The sequence below is a fragment of the Anomalospiza imberbis genome, chromosome 2 (assembly GCF_031753505.1).
Source record: "Anomalospiza imberbis isolate Cuckoo-Finch-1a 21T00152 chromosome 2, ASM3175350v1, whole genome shotgun sequence".
Classification (NCBI taxonomy): domain Eukaryota; kingdom Metazoa; phylum Chordata; class Aves; order Passeriformes; family Viduidae; genus Anomalospiza; species Anomalospiza imberbis.
Window position 1 is genome coordinate 7,824,522 of NC_089682.1, and position 18,477 is coordinate 7,842,998.

General features: G+C 43.5%; 1 protein-coding gene and 1 long non-coding RNA gene across 2 annotated transcripts in view; one reads left to right on the top strand and one right to left on the bottom strand.

The window, feature by feature from the left end:
• The window catches only part of RPL8 (ribosomal protein L8), a 78,495-nt gene that overhangs the window by 49,528 nt on the left and 10,490 nt on the right, over positions 1–18,477 (top strand). The window lies entirely within an intron of this gene.
• Positions 16,775–18,040, bottom strand: LOC137468234 (uncharacterized). Its single transcript, XR_010995818.1, has 2 exons — positions 17,209–18,040; positions 16,775–17,077 (listed from the first exon to the last, which is right to left on the bottom strand). It is a non-coding gene; the product is annotated as an uncharacterized lncRNA (long non-coding RNA).

Genomic DNA, 18,477 nt, shown 5'->3' on the forward strand with positions numbered 1-18,477 from the left:
TCCTGACAGTTAAAATGAAAATGTTTCTGTATTTTTTAAGAAGCTATTACTGGATGTCGGCCCAAATTTTGTGGTTTTTTTGAAAGCAAGTTTCAAGTAATGCTTTTATTTCCTTTTCTTCTTACAACTTTGCAGATAATTCTAAATTCTAAACGATTCTGCAGTTCCCTTCATTCATATGCACTAGAAAATGACATTAATCAATCCTTTGCTATCTTACAAGTATCACAGCAATTTAAACCCTGATCCTACAGTCAGGGAAGTCAGTTCTCGGGAAAGTCAGTATTCCCTCCAAGTTGCCATCTGCACTAGGCAGGACTATTCTCAGTTTCACTTTTAATTCTCCCACAGTTGACTCAGACACAATTCCCTGGAGGAAGCTGAGCAGCTCATGAGCACTTCAGTCAACACCAGAGTCCTCACAAACCCTACTCACGTTAAACTCGGCAAGTTTTTGCCAATGGGCTCAACCAAAACTCCTCAAAAGCTGACACTGCCGGGCGCTTGGACACTCAGTTCTTAAATCCCAGCAAATTCCCAAATCTGGTATTCCTTCACCTGCAGAGCCCCATCTGGCAGGCGCTCTGAAAGACTCCAGTGGAAGCCCCCAAACAGCCAGGAATGCAACTTTCTGAGTCTTGAGGAGGTTGCCTTCGGAAGCCAGTATCACCCACTGCCACCAAGCCATGTATGTGTGCTGTGAAGTCAGTGTGTTTATGAAGTTATATCTGACTTTTAGAGTGTTTTTACCCAATGCTGACAGACACTGACCTTGTGTACACAAGTTTCTTTATCTGTTTTGAAAATATCACCAGGTTCTACGTTACTGATCATCTTAACAAGCAGATTTCTCATTGTACACAGCTATGGACTCACTTCTAAGGAAAGGAGGTATTTTACTAATGGTAAAGCAGCTCAGACATCCAGAGTGTGATAAAAAATGATCCTACCATGGATGCGATTCTCAAGTCGCAGTAGTGAAGACTTGTTTCTTGTTCTACACAGCTGCCTATGAGGCTAAGACTCCATACCATATTTTTGTGAGTCATTCATACTGTAAGATGGCAAGGTAAACAAAATATAAATTTAACATTGTCTAGCCACAAATTAGCAAAGGGATTTGGACAACAGTGAATATCTCTCATTAAAATCAGAGATCTGTCTTTAGCAGCATAATTTCCACATGCTCCACCTCCTCAGTTCCCAAATTTCTGTGGACATTTTTCGGCATCAAAAGGCAGAGTCTTATTCAGTGTGTGGGGCCAATGGTTCCTCTCACTGGCATTACCTGTGATTACTAAACTGTGCCTGGCCAGCATTTGACAGAATTCTTACAAAATACTCCCCTATGCTGAAACACTTTGTTCTATCACTGCCTTTGCTGAGTACACCTCTATCCTCAATCTTAGCACATAATGCCTTTAACTGACGTGAAGAATTAAAGGCAATCTGATTAAGAGCTGCTCTGTCCTTTGGCCAGTGTGCTGCCACCCAAGCCTTGCTGGCTCCCCATCCCTTGTCTCTCCATGTTCCAGACTGGTAGGTGGAATGCACACAATTGATTGGAGGGGGCTTAGTGAAGAGCAGATTCATGATTATTCTCCAAAGTGATGCCTGGAGTTTGTTTTCAAGCTTCAAAGAAATTCTCATCTTGTCCTGAAAAACCACAAAAGGCTGTTTACAGAAAGCAAGGACTGTTAGCTGAAAGGAGAGACAGAATCAGGAAGTTTTATAACTTATGACTCTAAAACAGGGGTACACACAAAAGATTTAGTCACTTCAAACATACACTAGTCCTTATTTGAGGCGGCAATCAAGGCTTCTCTCTCTCTCTTTTTTTTTCTTTCTTTACTGAAGTCCCGCTTTTATTTTCTGTAATGGTTTAGTGACAAGATCAAGTAGTCACAGGCTTCTGTGGGAACTGAGGAAGTACAAGCATAGTTTTGTTCATATCTCTTCTTGTTATGTGAGGATCAGACACGAGGGAAAGTAAGGCCATGAATGTGGATTCAGCCTTTTAGGGGATGGAAGAGAGAATGTTTTTTGACTAAAATGACAAGGGTTGTTGTCCTGAGTGGAAGAATGAATGGAGAGAATGTGGCAATTCTCTGAACACTGAAAATTTCTGAGTCGGGCTCTATTTTTTCATATCTCTAGATTCCTTGCTAGCTTGGATTTTAAAAACCTTAATCATTTTTATTTCTCTGCATTCAGATTTCTTCATCATCCCCACTGGACTTCAAATTATATTGCCTCCCTCTTTCATTCTCCATGTTTATGCACTGCTTTGTCTCCCCAGCTGCTGTTTTACATGCTCCAATTAGATTAAGGACTTGCCTGCACAGGAAAGTTACACTACTATTAATTTGCAGTTTGCTTTAAAGAAATTACGTTAAACCTGGGCAAAAGGCCATGTGGACTCTCTGGTATTCCTCTGCAGGAATACAAATGGCTTACTTCAGGTTAGATCAGGTCAATTAGGAACAGGAAGAACTTGCAAAGCAGTAAGTTTTCCTGCATCAGAATGAAGAGAGTCCAGCAGCTCCTTCTGCAGATTGTAACCTCCAAATGGGAAGAAAGGCTGGGGGCATGGTTTTGATCTCTGCAGGAGCCACGATCTGCTGGACAGAGGTAGCACAACACCAGGTGACTGCTGCTGTCACTGCCCTCGCTCGGGCTGTGGAGCAGCTCTTGCCCTCTGCAGCCTTTTTCCTACCAGGACAGCCCAATCCACAGCACTCACAGGACAGAAGTAGGGACTGCTGCCTCTGTACAAGGTATTTCCTTCCACTCTGTTCATGTAGGTATAAAACCAGAAAAACCCCCCACCAGTATGATGCTGTTCAATATGGCAAAGTCATGAGTATCCATCTACTGCCCCTCTTTGAATGAATGCCTGGAGTTAACTATTGGTTTACAAGTAGATTGTAATTTTACGAGTATGCCTTTCTCTTTCAGGCAAGCCCAAAGAAAAGAAGATGAAGACAAAAGAAGAGAGACTCATAGCAGCAAGAAGAAAGGAAAGAGGCACATCAGTAAATCTTGGATTCACATTCTCATTTGTGAACTGGTTTGAACTAGTAAACTCATAATTGTCTAAATCAAAATAGGCACCTAGTCAAGATGGCTCCTACATTAATCAGCATCAGTTATACTTTGAAGGAGGCACTAATGTTTCTCATTTCAGTTTCTGTAAGCCTTTTCTAATTACCATTTCTAAATACCAAATGCAACTTCTGTGTTATGTAACATAAATATAACATTAGAGTCTTCTTTGAAAGCCCTTCAGAGCCTCACTGACCAAGTACCACTTGGCAGCACTCTCCCCTCTGGTGTGCTGGGGTTTGACTTCATCTGCCAGCTGTGAGCACCTGGCAAGGTTTGACCTTTGCAGATGGTGCTTGTGCAATGTGGTGCAGCTGCCAGGAGTGCTTGGGTTGAGAGAGTGGCCTCAGCCATCTGAGGAATGCCCAGTGTTGCTCCTTGTCAAGTGAGAGGGGGACTCTGACAGCTTAGAAATGCCTGTGGGATTGTCAGGATCCTGAGGACACTCCCAGCTCCCCAAAGCCCTGCCAGGAATTGAAAGGATGAACCATGAAGCCCATGAAACAAACCCAACACTGATCTTTGGGAGAAAGGGGAAAGAAGGTCCCTCTTCCTGTTTTCCTCACTGTTGCTGCAGTGTTGGTTCTGTCACTTGGCAGGGGAAGGATCACCAGCAAGGGAATGGGGGTAGTGTAGGGACTTGTAATACAAAGGTTGGTGGCCTGAGTTAATGTCACCAGGTTAGCAGGTCATCAAGACCACAGGGCATCAACCTGCTGTCTCTTGGCATTCAGATACGGAAAAAGCATGATTAGTCCAGATGACTGCCAGAGCTGAGACAGGTGGAGATACTGACAGTTCCAAAGAGCCACAAAAAGATACCCAAACCCTGTGCATAGTCACCAATCCAAGAATAACCCAGGTCTTCAGAGCTGGCATCCCTTGTGTTCTCTATGGCATCACACAGATCCTGGATCCATTACCTGGGCACAAACTTCATATTGCCTGGATTTATGGTTAAATGGCTTAAACATGCTGGCCTGGTGCCTGATGGCTGCTCTTGTGAGTGTGAGGATAGGAATGTGGCTGACTGAAACCTGTTTTCTTTCTGGTTTCATTTTAAATTAAATCACTTTCTTCCCTTTCCCCCCTCATCCCCACCTCTCCTAACATTTTCTCCTTTGTTTATACCATGTTGGAGCAGTATTTCCTATAGAGGAACAAGGAGTAGTAAAGAGGAGCACCCAGAAGCATAATCTTTCAGATGGCAGCAGAAAAAGAATCTGCCATCTGAAAGGTAGGTTTTATTTTAAAATTTACTGTCAGGAGAAAAGTCTCTATTTCTCTAGGTGGATCTTCAAAGGCCACCCTGTTCCTCTTGCTGGCTTTGGTCAGCAGTTCAGGTCACACAGCTGGAGCTCTGGCCCGGCCCACTCCCTTGTAGGAGGCTTAGCTCAGGCTTCAATGTGCACATTGCAACATTTCCACTTAAATAATTAAAGATAAAGGGGTTTGGAGACATCTAGTCCATCACACTGCCTTAAGACTAAATATATCCATCCACTCTGGGTGGATGCTCATCAGACTGGTTCTCCAGAATATGAACTGTATCCCCAAACTGGGGGCAGGCTCCCAACCCTGACTGGCCTCTCCTAGGGGGCAGGGCCCCAGGATGCTGTCACATCACCACAGCCACTGCTCCCCAGCTGTGAGAAAGGAACCCCTGCTTCATGCTGAGACTGAAATGCTGCTTAGTGAGCCAAGGGCTCCCAGCTCCTTTCAGACACCCACAGACACGGTGGAACTGTAACCCTCCCACCCCTTTCCAAGGCAGGCAGCTCAGTGCCTGCAGTGAGGTAGGAGCTGCTGCTGCCTCTCTGTGAGACGGCAGCTCCTGGTGGCTTCCCCACTGTCTAAAAGATGGAAAAATGCTGCTGTTCAGTGAGAAGTGGCTGCACAGCTTGTTGTATGTCACCTCACTGTGGAGTAACTTATGTCCCCATAGTAAACAGGAAGAATAATTTATTTCCTTCCTCTTTGCAGTTGCTTTTTATGTATCTGTGTGCTGCTATTTTGCCCCTCTTCAGATTTTGCTTCTTGAGACTGAATTGTTTTTCATTGTGCCTAACAGTTTATGTCTTCTGAACTTCTTGTAGAGCAGCAGTTTAGCATTTAAATTAATGTAGTCTTTATGAAATGAGCTGGAGTGACAGGGATGGAAATGGAGACTTATGTCTTCACAGATTAGATGCCACAGTGGTAGGAGGAGTGAGAACTCCATGCCTACCTTATGATCTGGGACAACTCTAGAGGCAAGGACAGGATGCAATGATGAAATCCATCAAAGTGGCTCAGGTTTCCTCTTTAATCAGTAGCCTCCAGGCTGTTTTACCTGCTAGCCTTCATTTGTGCCAGATGTGGTGGTGGCTTTGTGCTATGGACAGACCATTGCATAGCAAGGAGCTGTGTTAACCAACTCATTTCACATAAACTACCAGCCTTGTCGGGGCAGAGCATTCAGGCAGGGTTCGTCTCTGGCCACAGGAAAGGCTCTCCAGCCAAGCCAGTCACCTCCAGCCCCTAATATAGCCACAGCAAGAAAAAGACACTGAGGTCATGAATCATCTCATCCTAAGGTAGATATTTAAAATAGATCAGATAAGACGTACCTTTAAAATTGCCTACAGGGCAACAGGCTCAGATGTATTGATAGACACAGTAGACATCTAAAATTAGGTGAGCTGAGTCTCTCTCACCTGTGGAGTCAAACCAGTGACACACAGGTCAAAAGCCCCACTTCCCATGGTGAACCTTCAGAGCACATCTTCTGCCTTTCTGAATTTACAGCCACCTCCAAACAACCAGCTGAGAGAATTAGGAGGGTCTTCCACCAAATGGCTAAATATTTTCACTGATTTTCAGAAACAAAATTTATTACATTCTTCTTTTTTTTAGTCTAGTGCCTAAATAGTCATTTTCTAGAACAGGAATAGTTGCTTTTTAACTTCTGCTCATGAAAAGCAAATGCTTGGATTAGGAAGCACAGATATTCATCATGGCTATAATAATGATATTCTGCAGAGGTGAATTTTTATGTTGATTCATCTGATACAGTTGAACTGTAAAGATTTATCTTGCAGATTCTTTGGCAAACAAAAACTTCAAAACAATGGTTTTTTTTACTCCCACAGCATTTTCTCCCCCTTCTCTCATTTTTGTCTTTTAGCTAATAGTTCATTAATAAGGAAAAGGGTTCTTTTGATACCATAGCACATCTGCTGACCCATTTCAGTGCAAGTGCATATATAACCACTTGTTTGTTTGCATTTCTACAGGTGTTGCTGCTGTGCAGATATGGGCTGTGGTTAAATTTCATAATGGAAAATCTGACAGGCAGTTAACTTATCCATGAGTCATATTTCGTAATAGCCTAAAGGTCTCTGATGTTCGACCTTCATTTGATACCCTTGCCATCAGGCAGTTTATACATAACCCATCTGAAGAACATTCTTTATATAGATGACTGCATGCTGCCCTTTTATACCTGCAAGGATGGGCAGTGCACTCACTGAGCCAGGGGAATCTGCTCTGCCTCTCTGAATGGGACTGGAGAGCTGCACTGCACGGGCCTCACCTGGGGAATGGGAGCAGTGGGAACGTCTCTGCTTAGTTTCAGCCTCCTGCAGGGCCTAGCTGAAAGGTGGGACAGGGATGGGGAGTTGGTTTTGGACTCCACTCACTCTAACTGGACTTCTGATTGGAACAACTCCAATAATGCAAGTAGCAGTGGAACTTCCAGCACTAACAACTCTGCTGATTTCACCTGTGTGTGGCTCCCTTCTGCTTGAGGCAGGAGAGACAGAGAATGAGACATCCTTTTGTCAGACCATCCCAAACGAGGATCCCTCCATTGCTGACAGCATTACCAATGCCACGGTCCTAAAAGGAGCACCCAAAGTGGAGAAGGCTCACCTGGAGAATCATCCTCTTTATATTCTAGCCTAAGGGTGAAAAAGCAACACAGTGCTTACAAGGGGATCATAACATTGTTGGCTTTCAGGACTTCTCAAGTCTCACAGGCAGCAAAGGATTTTGGCATTGCTGCTGTTTTCGAAGCTAAAATAAGGCAGACACATGACTTCAGTAACTGCATGTGAAGTTTACATACTGTGACTCATCATCATAAAGAAACCTAAACAAAACCCCAGTGTGTCATTGAAGCTGGAATATGTTTTCAACACTAAATTCTTTTAGGTTTGCTTTGGCTTCTTTGTTACAGATGTAGAACAGTAGAGTATCTCGGGGATATTAACTCTTTGCTTTGCTTTGTTTGCAGAAAGTTCTGATCTTCATGAATGGACCTATATAAAACACAGGACAAGGTTATTTTATTTTTTAAACCCTCTGGCTCAACAACTTTTGCAGCAGTACCAAATGCTGGACAAGCTGAGAAAACAAATGGGAAGAAGAAAGCAAAGGAGAAAGAAAGGTTATATCCCAAGATTTAGCAGGCTGTCTCTTTAAGAAGCTCTGCCATTTCCAAATAACTATTTTATAATTGTCTGTAGGATAGGAGCAGGCACCAGGAGTGATGTGTATGTAGCATGTGAGTTGCCTGCTGTATATGGAAAAGTGCCTAGGGAGGGATTGGCACAGTGGGAGGGGCAGCATGGCCAGGCTGGCTGTAGGCACCAGTGAGGAGGTTTGTCATCCTGCTGAGTCAACAGGAGACAGCACCTCCAACGGGGATTTTGCCTGCTGGGTGTTCAACGTTAGGCGGCTGAAGTTATGTGGTAGGAGCCTATAATGACAGGCTCATGTGCATGCTCATTTGAGCGTGGAATTCATTTTGCATGGATGATCTGGATTACCAGCCCTCTTCATCTGGAGTAAAGCTGGCACTGGGCTGGGCAAGGCTCACTGTGGCTGCTTTTCGGGGCTCTCCTTGCAGCCCTTCTCAAGCCAATGCAGAATGTAAGAAAAGCCCAAACAAAGCTTTCAGTTGGATTCAGGTTCATTTCAGAGGGGCAACAGTGTTTGGAATCTGAGAAGGGACCTGCTAAAGAGGGGTCTGGAGAAGGGAAAGGATTACACTGCAGATGTATCCACCCCACTGTCAGCATTTCTACCTCTTCACCCACCTCTGCCTTCCACTCTCATAGGAACTGATTCTTGGCTGGTATTTTAATTGTGTGAATTCCTATTTATCAGCACATTATAATACTTGATACTTCTTATTGTACAGGTCCAGTTGTACAAGTTTCTGTCTAGTCAGTCACAAAATTTCTGGCATCTAGACTATTCCAATGAACAGGAAGAGTTAGGGGTTTTCCATCTTTGCAAATGACTTCCCAAGAATCATCACCAAAAGTTGCATAAACACACAGTTATCCTTGTCACACTCTAGGCCAAATGACAGTACAGCTAGAATCAGAAAGTCAAGGGAGTTTTTTGCTGAGTGGTACTAATTATATGAGTAGTACTGAGATAAACCTGGCAGAAGCAGTGTGGTTTAAACTCTAGACCTTTAGCCTTAGAGAACTTTCCATCCTTTTCAACTGCTCCCTTGTTCCACCAGCTCAGGCCCCAGCCTCATAGTGCCAGCCTTACTGAAAGATTCTTGTTGCTGTCATTTAGGGTCTCAGCAAGAGGAAGGGCCCAGCTATACAAATCCCACTGGCAGGACAGGACTGCTGACACAAATGTAATATAATAAAATGCAGTGAAGAGTTGTGTAACTCGTCTGATGATCTGAGGGACTCTTCTCCCACTTTGTCCCTCAGTACCCACTGAACTATCACCTCCATCATGACATTGGATCATGATATACATAACAAACTTCTGGTTTAAAGTGCCAGGATAGAGGAACTCTCTTGTATGCCTGTTCTAAAATGTGCTGAACTCTTGCTTTGGCTGAAGTTTTGTCTTTTAAAAAAATTTTTTTTCAATGTCATCTTAATATCAGAAAAGAATTTAAATTTTGTCCATATTTCCACTTTTTTATTGCATTATTGGCTGTAATTAAACTTTAAAATACAGGGACATCACTACCTGACATTTTTTGTTTCTTTTCCAAACAATATCTGGAACTGAAAATTAATAAAAGGAGATACACCTTTTCAGTTCTTTGCTTTGCTCCTCTGGCTTGTTTTCAGCTTTTTACAGTGCTTTCCAGGCTCTCATTTTCACCTCCCTATATTTTTTGGTTCCCTGAGCTTATGTGGTATCTTTGATGCTGCAAAAGGGCAAGGTAAAGCACCAGAGGAGAAAAAAAAAGGTAAAGTACTGTGATAAAAGGACAGGCATCACCCCAGGGTTTCATGTACTGAAACATCTTTAAAATTCTTCTTAAAAATGGGCTAGTTGGAAGCTGACAGTGTCCTTTTAAAGACAGTTTATGTTAAGAAATCCTGCTTAGTCTTATGAGCAAATTTTGGCTGAGCACAAGTGCTAATGACTTTTTGAAATGAAAAACATTTCTAAAGACAAAAATAGCTAGCGCTAAAATCTCTCACAGTCATTACTTAGAATTTCTGTGTGATTCCTTGTCCAGATTTATAATGGTTGCTCACCATGCCAGCAGAACTTACAACTTTGTGGATTTGTCTTTAATGTTGTAATTAAAACCAGGGTGATTTTCATGGGCCCTGAATAATTTGTAATTCTTGTGGGAGTTCTGTCTTTTAAATGGCCTTACATAAGATGAAATCTTCACTGACCTAAGCATGCATACACAGTTTTCTTACTGCTCATTGATGTTTTCATCAAGGAATTATATACCTTTGGGGTTATTTCAACCTGATGTGCTTAAGAACAATTTTCCCAGCCTTTCTCAAGAATTTATAATGTGCTTAAGTTATCTTGAAGTAAAATACTTCTTTTTCTTCTGAAGGGTGCCTCCAAATAGCTTGTGTTCCTTAGTCCTTCTATGAGAGTTAAAGACTGCCCTTGAACAGTCCTTTCTTCCCTCCAGAGCAACATTTTCCATTTTACTGCCCACCCACTGGCAACACAAGCTGGGGACCCTGCAGTGACTCCCCAGCATTTCCGGAGCGGTGCAGTCTGAAGACCAGAACCTTCTCATTCTCCCTAGTGTCACCAGAGGACACAAGGAAAAACGACGCACCACAGCTTTGGTCACCATGAAGAGACTAATTTATTTTTTCTGACTCCAATCATTTATAGTTCTCAAAAGGTGCCAGTGGATTGGAAGGTGAACGTGCCACCTCTCCAACGACACTGGACAAACTACCAGTCTATCAAATTTCTCCGCCTCTATGAAAGAATGCAAAACAATAGGTTGTTTACAGAAAGTTGCGTGAGAAAGTTCTCTACAAGAATGTAAATTCAGAAGGCTTTAGAAAATCCTAAGAAATCAGGGCGACACCCTAGTTATGGGATCATTATGCAGTATAAGCCCCAAAATTGATCTCCTACTAGTTCTCCATATTTGTTGGAGGGGTGGATGTTCCTTATCACACAAAGAAAAGGCCAGACTGGCATCACTCACACACTCAACAGGGCAGAGCCATGTTACAGCAAGAGTCAGAGAGGGGCAGTTTTATGGGATGGGTGGAGAGCTGGGTCCTCAAATGTGAATTTCTTCCTATTGGAACACACAGGTATTTTTGAAGCCTGAAATTTCATTAACAGGATTCCTCTATGGATACTTTGTCCTTTTAACTTGTCCTTAAAACTCTTGTTAGGGGGATATCTCCTGTAAGGTGTTTTGAACCTTGAACCTGCTTGTGCCTGGTAGTATTAATAACCCGGGGCAGGGAATGTTTATGTAGCACTAAGCACCATGGCAGCACTTAGTAAATAATGAAATAAATCGAAGGCTTTGTTTCTGTTTAAATACTGTGTTTGCCTTCTGTGGATACAGACCTGGATCCTGCTCAACAACCTCATTTGGGTGAAACTGGATATTGCACCCCTGTTATTCCAGCTCCTTTAATGTATGGCAGCTGTATAGACAATATGCTGCTTAATGAAGAACTCAGTCCCTCATTTTATGCTTTTTTTAAAAAGCCAAAATCCATGGAACCTGCACTAAAAATATTCAGCAGGATTCTTAATTTTGATACAAATACACAACTTATGGAGAAAAGGCAAGAAGCGATTATGTCCAAATCAACACTTGCAGCATACAAGGACCATTAGGGTCCAAATTCACTGCTCCATGCCAGAATTCCAGACATGCACTGAAATGCCAGGCCTAGGAAGTTACTCTGGCTGCTAAGGAGGGGATGCCCAAGCATATGAGAACCAACATGCAATTAGAAATGTGAAGAAACCTTCACTATTTAACTGCTTTAAAGCAATGAGCAGAGAAAAATTGGGAAGGCCAGAGTTATTGCATTCTATGATCTTGGCCTTCCAGACCACACAGGTGCAGAGGCCAAGGGGGATGGGTGCTGTAGACAGGAGCTGTGTGTTCCCCTTCAGAACAGCCTGGAAGCTGCTCAGGAATCCCAGCACTTAGGACATGTCTCAGAGAAGTCAATCTGCAGTTGACTGTGCCTCGCTCTCATGTGTTTTTAATAGAAGCATTTAAAACAATTTCAAGATTGAGGCGTGTACAAGTTAAACTTTGAGTAGAAGCGAAGAACAAATAGAGCCATGCTAAATTGGTTTCTGGTACAGCCTGACAATATATTCAAGATGCTACCTAATCCCAACTGATCCCATAAAAATTAATCTCCTACCACCAAGTGTCTTAAATTTGTAGGTGAGGTTACTGTAGTTTCAGCCTGATTGGATCTCTTTTCCATCAGGAATTGGCAAAGCCAATAAATTCTTTATGGCTAAATTAATCATATTTTATGTGTGATATTTATAATTCTCTGTTTTGTTTATAAAGTATAAGTAGATATAATCTCTATAAATGTGTAACCATGCATTTATTGTGGAATAATAGCACTTATATTAATTGAAAGATTAATATTATTTGTCCATAACTTCATTAATGCAAAGTAAGCTGCACTAAGGTGTGGAATCCTCTGGATCTTGAGATGGGCCAAAAGATAAGAAAGGACAAAATTCAGCTCCAACAAGCAGTGAACAAGGAGTTAAGGTACTGGAAACTGAAGCCTCTACAAATCCAGAGTAAAAAGCCTCTGCCAATTCTGGAATGGAAATTAAAGCCTGCTCCTACCACCAGGAAGTGACAGCAGCCAGGGGAAAATGGGAAGGGAAAAAGGAACAGTGAGGTGACAGACAAAGGCTGAAAGACCAGCGGGCTGAAAGGTGAATTCACCATCTTCACATGAAGGCTGGATGCCCTGTGAGTCCTGACAGTCCATCGGAAGGGGTGAGGTCCAGCAGAGCCACTGGTCACAGCCATGCAGGAGGCCAGGCTGGACAGTCTGGGCAGTTTGGGATGTGCAGCTGGGGCAATGCCCGCTGCCTGCTTTGTGCCGCAGCTCTGGCCCAGCCAAGGGCACATGGGCCAGTGAGGGGCTGCAGGGCAGCGCGCCGTGCCAGCAGTGAATTGTGCAGCTTGTGCTCAGGGCAGGAGAGCCCCGCAGCCTCGGTGTGTGGGGCAGGGCAGCGAGGAGCTGAGGGCACTGTCTGAGCAGAAATTGAGGTGCGGAGGGGAGAGGCAGATGCCGCTTTGCATGTCTGGGCTGGTGTGAATTCATCAGGCTCTGAGCTTGAACGGGAGCCAGGTCCAGCGTACAAGTAACTCCTGTTTGCTGTGCCTGACCTAAATCCAAGTGTTGCTTTGTCAGGTTTTAACCAGCATGTGTTCTGTTTGCCTCCTGTGTGGTAAGGCTGCTGGAGCCTGGGTGTTAGCGCTGGGAACCTGATGATTCAGTCACAAAGTATGGAGGCTGTCCTGCAGCAACGGGGACACGGAGCCTTGCTGTGTATTTTGTGGTGGTCAAAGGTTTCAGGTCCCATCAAGAGAATTCTTATCTGGAAAGTTTTGAAGGGCTAAATATAGACCAGCCTCACATGCTAGATGGCAGTGAGGCTCTGCAAGCAACCTACTTCCCTGCTAACAGTGCTCATGGGGATATCATGCCTTGTTTGGTCGTTTGATTGTTTATTAAATAGTCGTTTTTCAGGATCGACATCAATCAGAGCCCAGCCCTGCAACTCCCCTGTTTCCCATTCCTTGGCAATGCGCCCCTCAGCAAGAATGCACAGCCAGCACAAGTGCTGGAGCTGCCCCCAGATCCTTCATCCTCACTCCTACTGGCCTGGGGGAAGACAGGAGTATTACACAAGAGGTCTTGGGCTGGTAAGATAAACATCTGCTATTTGAGACTGTGCCTTAAACCACCACATTGCCATGAATGACATGTTTTCAATAGCAGGAAGCCAGGAATTACTCAATAGGAAGACTGAAGACTGCCAGCACTTCTGTGATTCCTGCCTCTGGCTGGGGCACAAGGGAAGTCCTCCTGGTAGGATATCTGTGTGATCACCAGATCCCACTCACTGCAGATAGCCATGTCAAGACTGAGCACTCTACCCGCAGATGATCCCAAGGTCCCTTCCTCAGTGGAAGAACAGCCTTGGTGTTGAAGGCAGAGAGGGTGAAGGTACCATCAGTGAGAGATGAGAAGACTACAGCCAATTGAGATTGTTGCTGTGTAAATCCACTAAGGCCCCAATCATTGCATGTGAGATTTTTCCAGGCAGTGAGGACAATTTCAAAGATCCACATTTGAACTCTAACCAAAGAAGCAATTGAATAAAAAATAAGCAATCATGAAAAAGAAAATCTCTGCTTACATGAGATTTCAAGAGGATGTGACAAAAGTGAATTTATGAGAACATAGAGTAGTCTACACCTATAATCAGTTTTTTGCTTTAACTGCTGCCCTGCTGGGGGGTTTCCAGGACCCTGAGTACATAATAATAGCACTTAGGAGCCAAATCTGGGACCCCCATCCCAGCAGCTTCTGGCTTCTGGCACTGCACCCTGCTCCCACTGCTTCCTGACAGGTATCTAAAAGAATAAAACCAGAACCATCTCAAAAGCAGACTCTGTGAATGCTGTCATACTTGCAAAGCAAAATTAAAATTAGTGCTGCTGCAGAATGACAGACGTGGAATAATACGCCAAAAACTAATTCTTGAAAGAAAGGAAACGTGTGCCTCCAGTGCCTGAATCAAGATCTCAGTGTACAATGGCACAGGCAGAGAGGCTGTACAAAATCTTTAGTTTTTAACCACTTGTGCGTGTTCCTGTGGGAAGGGAAATGACAGATTAGTTTTCCTGTGGAGGATTCATTAGTATGCTGTGATTGGTGAGTCAGTATTTTTAGCTTAGTGAGCTCAAGATGTATTGTGGTTTAGGCCTCAGAAGTTACCAACTCTGCGTAACAAATTAAAAGGGAACAAAAAAAAAAAAAAAAAATGAGTGTGTTAGGAATAGAAGAGTGGTTTTCCAAGCTCTTTTATAAACCATCCTCCTCACTTGTTTAGAATTAAGTGCCTATTAACTCCATTTCGGGAAGGTGGTGATTAAACTGGGTCAAATGGAAGTGATTAGCTTGGATTATCCGTGTCATGGAAAAATTCACTGGAAGATCTAAGAGGGAGGAAATTGCCTCCAAGATCCCAGCAAGTTCTGCTGGAAGGTGGATGGATTTTTTGTTTTTCTCCCTGCAAAAGAGCTTTGGCCCACACAGGATCCCTCTAGATACCTCAGACTTACTTTGAATTTAATTGTTTCAATCTTGGAAATTTCCTCAGGTCTGGTAGGGAAAGCAGTTGTCCCAGCATTGCTCCCACTTGTGTCTGTCACCTCAGGTTCACCTGTGCTGAATTTTGGAAGCATCCCCGGAGATACTGAAGCTGCCTTTCCTCAGAGGTTTTAAGGGAAAAAGCCCTTTCATTTCTGGTGCTAAAAATTACTACGGAAATGTTCAGATGAACAAGGAATAATAATAATAACAACAACAATAATGATTATAAGTAGTACCACCATGCCTGTTGAGAGGGCAAACTCTGCAAGGCCAGCAACAGGGCCCAAAGTGGAGAAAATAAACCTTGTACTTGAGACTGGGCTGAGAATTGGGAAGACACCCTGGCAAACTTCTCTCTCAGCACGGCCTCCTGCATTCTGTGATCCTGCCACAGAGGAGTAAATACTTTGTGACTGCCATGATTACTAAGAAATAAACAGTATTTTATTGTGGGGACTGATACACAGACTTTCCTGCTGCCAAGGGGTTGCTTCCTCCTGGTGACATCTCCCAGTGCTCCCTTCTTGCCTGGCTCTGCTGCTCTGCTTTAAGGAGGTTTTCAGCTGACACCGTTCCATCATCCATCCCCTCTGCCACAGCCCTTTACCTCTCGTGCTGTCCCCAGAACTGCCCTGGGGAAAGGACCGAGTGCTCTGTGTGTGCAAACAAACGTGTCTGTGCACCAGCATCTGCCCGTGCTCACAGCTGTGTTTACTTTATGTTGCATATAGAAGAAAAGAGGATTATTTATGATCTAATCACGATGTGTTCCCCAAGCAAAACAGTTTCTGCCCTGATTTATTGCTCACTTTAGGCCTGCCCCCAAGCATTGTTCTTATATTTGGAGCCAGTTGCATTTTTTTCCCATTTGGAAATGGAAATCCTAAATGTAGTGGCATATTTAATGGAAAAAAACTCTGACAGTTACTTGGAGGGAGGAGGAATTTTACTTCTCTATTTACCCATTTTATGTTTGTTTTCTTTCTCACCTCCTTCCTTTTATTCTTTCTCTTATCTCTGAAAAAAGGAAGGAAAACCACTATTTGGAGGCAAGGTAGGAGCAATATTTTGTCCTTGTTTTCAGTTAAGAGATTAGGAAAGTTCAAAAGTTTTACCCAGAAAAAGTCCACATGAAAAGTACCTGTCATTTTCTGATTAGCACTGTGATACTATTGATCAAAAGTATCCAGCCAATAAACCTGTGTAAATTAAACACGCTTGTGCACTCTATGGAGCCAGCAATTCTTGGCAACTACAAAAGAAATGCTTTTTCTGTTTTAATTCAGAGAGATTTACAAAGCTTATACAAGTGGCCTTAGAGCTTGGGTTTCTTTTTATCTCACAAATATCAAAAAAGAGAGGTTCCCCACCCCCCCAGCCTTCTCTTGCTAAAGGACTTCTCGGAGGACCAACAAAATCAAATTAGTTTTGTAGGCTGCACTTAGAAGATAGAGGAGAATGCAGGTCTTTAACAAATTGAGCTTTTCTCCCATGTGTTTCTCAGGAGTTTTGATTCAATCAGTCTCAGAAGAGTTTTTACACAGTCTGAATAAAAATTCTTTTTAAATCCATTTTTAAACCTTTCTCCCTTCCTCCATTTTTAATGCCCCTCAGTAGCTCAGAATTCCTTTCTGTTTTTAGGCATGAAATCCCTTTAGCTCTATTGCCTACGCAGCAAAGGAGAAAAACAAACCAAGAGAATATGAAAAAGAAAACAACCCCCAAGAAAATAATTAGATTTTCTTTTTTCAAAAACCTTATCCATCATTATGCCATGAGAAAACAACAACAACAAATTATTACCAAAACATACACTTTTTCCCTGTCTTGTGGGAACACAGACATCTATCAAGCAAGAGAGAATCCTGTGCTATTGTGTTTGGTTACTAAGATGGATGCACAAATTGCCCCGGCTGTAGCCTCCAGGAATGTTGTCACCAAACAAATGTTGCCATTGAAGTGTTGGTAGGAGGTCCATTAGGAAATTCGAGGAGAAAAAACTTTTTTTTTTTTTTCCACTGGGGTTGGGGGGGGTTGTTGCGTAGGAAAACCAGCTAATAGCTAAATCTGGAAGTACAGCTGGGTGCTCTTAAATTAGAAATCTTAGGAGGTCTCCCACACATCCCTGCAAGTTTGCTGAAGAGTTGTGCATTGCTGCAGATACGTTTCACCTCCTCCAGATTTTCTGTTTCTTGCTAAGCTTCTCCACGGCTTTAAGCCTCTCTCAGTTAACTCCCCAATGTCTCTCTGGCCAGGGTCTCACTCCTCTTCCATCTCTCCTTCCAATTCTCTTAGTTCCTTGGTATGGTTTCAATCCTGTATCTCAGCTGCTCAAGAGGACAGAAAATTGGCTCAGTGGATTTCTCCCCTTCTCCATCAGCTGTCCCTGTTGTTTATCTCATTAAGAAAAAAATAAGCTGATCCAGATGTATGAGTAAAAAACCACTTATTTCCTTACCCATTTTCTTTCATCACTCTTCCCTGCAGGCAGTTTGATTGTTGTTTTACAATACAGGCAGAAGGTCATTTTCCTACATACAGTGTTGGTTGGCCCCGAATCTGGTGGATTGTCAATTTTCCCCTGTTTGCAGCTGAGAATAATTTTTCAGAAAAGATGGTCATGCTCCAGTCTGAGACGACCAGCATGGGGTTTGAGCTCTGCCTTGCAAGGACTCGTGCACAAAAAGCTGTGCTCCGCAACTCACACCTAAGCCTGCATCTTAAACCCACACAATTTAGATACTTGTACGCAATTGGATTATCTCACCAGAGAGTTGGACAGTTTTTCCAGGATCAGTGATTAGATGAATATATTGTTAGAGATATGGGGGAGAAGTAGTTCCTCTCTTGCTGATGATGCACAAAGCAAATTTCTTTTCAAAATGTGAATACTTAGCACAGTTACTGTGCAGGCTTTGAGGCTGCTGCACACAGGGAATCATTACCGCGTTTAGTGGGAGGGAAAGAACAACAAGAAAAGAATAATAATCAATTACTGTTCCTCAATGCCTTCCTCGCTGAGGCTAAAATGAATCTTGGTTTGAAACTAAAATAAAGTGGAATTCTCGTGCTCATTGTTTCAGGAAAGAGCCTCAGAAATCAGGTGCTTTGTGCTCAGGGCCTCTAGAGGTCACCAGAACCTAATTAATGAGCAGTGCTAAACCCGTCTGTAAAGTGCAAATTGCTTTGTTTTGATCGGGATTTTCCACCCCTGCGGCTCCGGGTCTCCCCTCTCCCGAGGAATCCGGGCTGTCGTTACCGGGAATAACTGGAAACGCCGGCAGAGCCATTCCCTGCTGGAGAGCCTGGGCTGTGCAGGAGGCAGCTCCCTTTGGGGACAAGGCACTGTCACTGAATTGGCTTTTTTCCTCTGCACACTGTTCCGATTTTATCCGTGCTTCTGGGATAAATCCCGCCCTGGCACAGCCCGAGTCTCTTGTGTCCCTGGGCAATGGCTTTGCCACACGCAGGGAATTCCAGGGGTATTGCCAAAGCCAGGGATTGCCAGGAGAACAGTAACTCAAAGGGAACACGGGCTGAGCCTGCCGGCTGGGGACTTGGCGAGGATTCTTCTACCATGGTTTCTAGCATGGTTTACTGTTCTTCTGCCACTCTTCTAGCATGGTTTCCTTCCAGGTCACCCTGTGCTGGGGAAGGTTTAGAGGAGAGCAGCAATTATGATGAAGTGGCTGCCATGCGGTCAGGGACCTCATCTGCTTCATGCAAG